Source organism: Psammomys obesus, unplaced genomic scaffold, assembly GCF_907164565.1.
Source record: "Psammomys obesus unplaced genomic scaffold, mPsaObe1.curated_primary_1811, whole genome shotgun sequence".
NCBI classification, from domain to species: Eukaryota; Metazoa; Chordata; class Mammalia; order Rodentia; family Muridae; genus Psammomys; species Psammomys obesus.
Window position 1 is genome coordinate 6,269,886 of NW_026586589.1, and position 6,000 is coordinate 6,275,885.

Genomic DNA, 6,000 nt, shown 5'->3' on the forward strand with positions numbered 1-6,000 from the left:
GACTGTGACCTTCCGGGAGGCAGGACAGGGTAAAGGTAAGAGCAAATCCTTTGGACCATAAAGAGACCTGTGTTCTAGTTTGTGCCTTGCTTCAGTCATCTTGAATGGACAGGCTGAAATAAAACCCCGTGTGATGGTTTTAATTAAAATAGCCTCAGGTAGGCCCATAGAGAATAGCGCTATTAGGAGGTGTGTCCTTGTTGGAATAGGTGTGGCTTTGTTTGAGACTAAGTGTCACTGACAGGTGGGCTTTTAGGTCTCAGAAGCTCAAGCAACATCCTTTGTGTCATTGTCATCTCCGGCTGCCTTTGGATCCAGATGTAGAACCCTCAGCTCCTTCTCTAGCACCATGTCTGCCTGCCTGCTGCCCTGCTTCCCAGCATGACCTTCACAGACGAAACTTCTGGACTATAAGCCAGCCGCAATGGAATGTCTTCCTTTATAAGAGCTGCCGCGGTCACAGTGTCTCCTCACAGCAATAAGACCCTGACTAAGAGAGAAGTTGTACCAGGAATGGGGTACTGCTGTGATAGGCCTGGCCATGCTCTTGTTTGGAGGAATGTGGACTTGGGGACTTTGGATTAGAAGGGCAGTTGAATGCTTTAAGCGGGGTTTAATGGGTCATCTTAGTAGGAGCATGGAAGGCAGTGGTGCTGAGGGTGATATGAACTGTGGGGCCTGGCCCAAGAGGTTTTAGAAGAGAAGAATGTCAGTCTGTAGTGGCTAGTCAGTCTGTAGAGAACATTCTTGTAATATTTTGGTGAAGAATGTGGCTGCTTTCTGCCCTTGTCAAAAAAATCTGCCTGAGGCTAAGTTGAAAAGTTTTGGATTGGTTAGTTGCATTGGAGGAGGAAATTTCAAAAGAGTCTAGTATTGTGTGGTTGTCAGTGTTCACTCTTACGAAGATCTATAATGAAAAGGAGCGAACTGAACAAGAAAAAATACAAAATGTATAATTCAAGTAGAAAAAAACAGCACTAGGGAGTAGTATAAAGGAACTAAAACCTGTGTTCAAGTTGATGAACAGATTAAAGAAAGGCCAGATGTGCTTTGAGGTCTCCTTTGCTCAAGCTCCACTCAGCATGGAATTCTGTATCCTCCCGGCTGCCCTCACATCAAGATCACAGTGGCTCCTCCAGCACCAAGTCTGCCTAGACGCTGCCATGCTTCCCACCGTGATGATAGTGGACTAAACCTCTGAAACTGTTAGCGAGCCCCAATTAAATGCTGTCCTTTCCAAAAGAGTTGCCTCTTCACAGCAATGGAAATGCTAACAACAGGACAACAGCCCATCTTGATTTCAGGAGGGTGGGAGGGTTCGCCACTGGCACTGGCAACTTTTCGTCTTTGAGCTTTTCTCTCAGGCACTTGGTGTACAGGTTAGAAAGCCAAGGCTGATAACTGCATGTATGTGTACCTGCTCTGGAGGCCAGTGCTCAGCTCTGCCGCGTTCTGGCTGTGGAAGCTTGAGCCACTCACTTCACCTCTCCGAGCCCCTTTTCCGTCTACATTGCACAACTATGTAAACTCCAGATTGAGACCCCCTATGAGTGTGGGACTCGTGAGAATTTTGGTATCAGTAAAAGCTACCTGAATACACAATGACCAAAAATCGGTCCAGTCGCAAACTCATAATAGATTTGAGATTCCTGCGGCAGCACACATCTGTGTTGTGTCATGTGGCCTCACTGCAGCCTTGTTTCTGAACACACAACATGTCACTGAAGGCCTGAAACACCTTGGCTCGGATTCAAGGCGCCTGTGTGCGGTGAATTGCAGTGCTTTTACTGTACATACAAACTCTTATGCTTTTATAGAAATGTGATGGTTTAATTACAGAAAATAAAGATTTTTTTTAATATAGTCTTACCACTACCCCTCATCATACAAGTGTCAAATTAGTTTTTCTTTGGATTATATTGTGTTGGAATGTTTGGTTTAAAAAAATTACTGTTTGAGTTCCTGACTTAAGTTTCATAAAAGAGAATCATTAAATGAATTTTGGCTTCAGACTCAGGCAGAATTTCCAGTAATTTCTGAAATGGTTCTAAACCTGCACCTGACATTTTGTACTGCGCATTTACGTGAGGCAGTGTTCTCGGCTTTGGTGAGTATAAAGTCCAGATGTCTGACAATCAAGGGCACTCCTCTATGGGAGCCCCTCCCACTCTTGAGAATTCATTCTTTAAATTTTTTTAAAGATTTTTTTTACAACTATTAATTTATCCTCATGGCTGGCGAGGGTGTGTGCATGTGCCTTGGCCTGCCCATGGAGGTAAGAGGACAATCCTGAACATTGGTTCTCTGCTTCCAACATTCAAGTTCCGTGCAATAAACTCAGATTGTCAGACTTGAGGACAAGCTCCTTTACTTTACCTGCTGGGCCATCTTCCTGTCTCTCATTTTCAGTTTTCCTTAATAAATCTACATTCTTCTAAAAAATACGATCGTCCCTGAGTAATATTAAAGATGTTCAGCATCATGCATCGGCAAAGATTTAACTCTATGTGGAAATAAACATGCACATAATCTCATTAGTATGCAAATTTTCTTTCATTTTTGATAAGTAGTAAAATTATGTGTACACTAAAGAAATGTGGGCAAATAAATTTCTTTATGATTTTTTCATCAGTAAATGTTTTATTTTGTACTTATTTTATATACCTATACACTAGGGGGGGTCACATAAAAATTTCTCAGGCAAAAGAGGTCACAAGTAGAAAATGTTTAAGAAGCCCTGGTCTATAGAATCTTGAGAGAAATGCCAGACTCGAGTAGTCTAATTGCTGCGATTAACAATAGTGTGTTTCTTTCTTTCTTTGTTTCTATATGTTTGTGTGCGTTGTGTGTATATGTTCTGTGGGTGTGTATACACACGCACATGGAAGCCAGAGGTCCAGATCAGTGACTTCCTGACTCGTGTTTTGAGTCAGGGTCTTTAGCTGAATCTGGAGTCACTGATTATGCCTGGCTGGCCAATGACACCCAAGGACCTGCCAGTCTATCCTGCCTGAATCAGCGTCCTGCAGCCCCTGCTTTTGTAAGGTACATACAGTTGGGTATCTTAACGGGTCTTCATGCTTGTGTGGCTGGCACTTTACCCACGGAGCCATTCCCAGCCCCTTTGGGTGTTTATTTCTTGTTCACAACAGTCCTATGAGGGTTTTAGAGAGATGATCTTCTCTATGGGGACACGGGCTTGTGTTTTTTTTTTATAATTTGTGGCTTCTCTGTCTCTTAAGGATCCCAGACCTTTGCTGCCAGTTGGTAGGTGGGCAGAAGCATCACTGAGAGTAGCCTCATCTGTGTTTTACTCCTGTTCTCATCCCAGTACCATAATACAGCCATGTGCTTACTACACACAAGAAAGATGATGAAATGTAGTCCCTCCGTGGGCCATAAAGAAGAGTGAGTGGGACTCAGTGAGTTCTTAGCCTTGGCTACTCACACCTCTTGGGGCCACAGAAAAGTTAGCAAAGATGATGTGTCCAGCACAGAGTAGGTTCTCAGTCAACATGGGCATATGAGGCCACATGCTATGTTTGTGCAAGAATAGTTATTTCTTCAATAGCTAAAACATGACCTGGGCAATGGGCTTCTGTTTTATCTCTGATCCTTTCATCATCTAGCCTAGAGGTTACCCTCTCTAGACAGATGAAGAAGCCAAGACCCAGAGAGGGTGAATGGCTGGCCCGAGGAGGCCACCCACACAGCTTAAGGAACTGATTCAAACCCAAGGAATCATAGCTCAATAACCTGTGATCTTCTCACCAAATCATGATCCTAGTGGAGCACAAAGAACACACACAGGTCTGGACCACAACGATGAGGCTGCTTTGGTGGCTCTTTGTAAAGAAGTATATGGAAAGGAATAATATACACAGGTCTTACGGGATAATGCTAAACGTAGAGTCTCCTGTTTCCTTCTCCTGCCTACAGACCCCTGGTCCAATCCCTCTCCTCCCATCCGTGCCTCTTGGATTTCAGTTCCGTTCACTCCCTCATTTGGTACCTGGGTTTCTTGATTCACCTCTTCGTTCACTGTCCCGATGAGTCTAAGAAAGACCTCACTAAATCCTTGTCTCTCCGCACTTTTCCTCATTCACCTAACAAAATATTTCATGCTGAGCCCTGAGGTTGAGTCTGGTGGCAAAGGCAGACAGGAATCTTATATTCATACCAACAAACTCAGAAGAGGAAACCGGATCTCTGAGTGGGGACCAAAGGGAGTCTGAGCCAGCCTGGAGATGGCACCAGGTTGCCTGGAGATGTAAAGAATATGTGGGGAGTATTTAGGTGGGGAAGTGGAAAGAGGCATCAGGACCACACATGCAAAGGCTATGTTGAGAGAAAGCCTGTTTGAACTGCAGAAAGGAGGCCAGAGCTGCTAATGCTGAGGGTGGGGTGGAGGCTGGGGTGAGGTGAAGAAGCAGAAGTGGGAAAGTGCTGGCCCACTAAGGCCCAGGAGAATGGAGATGAAGATTACTTAGTCTTTACCTCCAACAGCAGAGACAAACCCATCAGAGCGCTTTCAGTCAAAGGATGTGTCTGCTAGGTGAGACCCGGATGTCCCTGTATCCCAGCATCTCAACAGAGAAGTAGGACCCTTGTCTCATTAGCAAAGAACCTCAGTCTGGCAGCCTGTGGCAGTCTGCCCAGCCCCTCCCTCCTTGGTCAGGAGACTCTGAAGTACAGCCAGATGCTCTCTGGCTCCGAGGCCTCTGGTGGCCTTATCCCCAGGTGCTGAAAGTACAAACTTCTTACCAAGCCCTCTGTTTTCCCTTTCTTTGTCTTGCTCCCTATTTCCAGGAGCTTCCTGAAATCACCCCCAGATAAACCCCATATACCCAGCCTTTATTTTTTAACACCTAGACACCTCCCCAAAGAAGCCAGTCTGCAATAAAGACAGTGTGCTTGAGAGGCAGCAGGGAGCAGGGAGAGCTGGTGTTTGGGCTGGAGAGGCACCACGGTAGCAGCACGGGGCAGAGCGTGGCATCCCATGAGCAGGACCTGGAAATGCAGTGGCCACGTTGAGGAAGGGAGGGGGCCGTGGGAAGCATTGCCCAAGCTTCTGGCCACCCTAGCAGGGAGAGCAAGGGGAAAGGCCAAAAATACATATGTTAATATCACTACGCATGTCACAGAACAGCTTGTAGCCAGCAGATTTTCTGGAACTCTCTGCTGTCTTTTCACCCTGCCTTGACACATCAGAGTCTAGAAGAGCCCAGCTGCCATGTCCCGGGGAAGCCAGCATTTTCTCCTGTAGGGCAGGATCCAATAACAGTATTCTCATCCAATAAAGGAAGCTGGCGCACAGGGACAAAATATTGAATTAAAAACAATACCAGAGCCGCTGAGCTCATGCCACCCCTGAACTGCCTGTGCATGCTTTTGCTCTGCAAATTGGTAACGGGAGCCCCAGGGAAATACTGTCCAGGAGAGGAGGGGCTGGAAAAGGAGCGGAGGTAAAAGAGATGCAGCAAAGTCCTGGCCACAGCTGACTGAGCCAACACCAGGAGCGCAGGGAGGATTCAGCTTCAGAAACCCAGCCACAGGCTCTGGGTCCTGGCATTCACCATTGCTCCGTGGAGCTCACTCAGGGGTAGGAGACACGAGTGTTCACTCACAGCTCTGGGTCAGGCACCGCAGGGTTTGCAGCATGAGTCTACCGTACAGATGAGTTCTGTGACCTTGGGTGAATCCTCAGAGACCCTGCACGTTAGTTGCTGCAGTCTCAAGGCCTCATCCAGGCAGCACTGGGTTTAGCCATCATTTAATTCTAGACACTGTTGCACTTCCAAGGCTCGGAATAATTAAGTCATTTGCCCAGGATCACACAGCCAGGTGACTGAAATGCCAGAATGAGCTAATTGCAAGGCAGAGTTAGAGTCTATAAATGCAGGTTTATTGGGAGCAGCTCTCAGCTGCCATGCAGGGGGAGGAAGCAGGGAGGAAGAGAGAGAGAGAGAGAGAGAGAGAGAGAGAGAGAGAGAGAGAGAG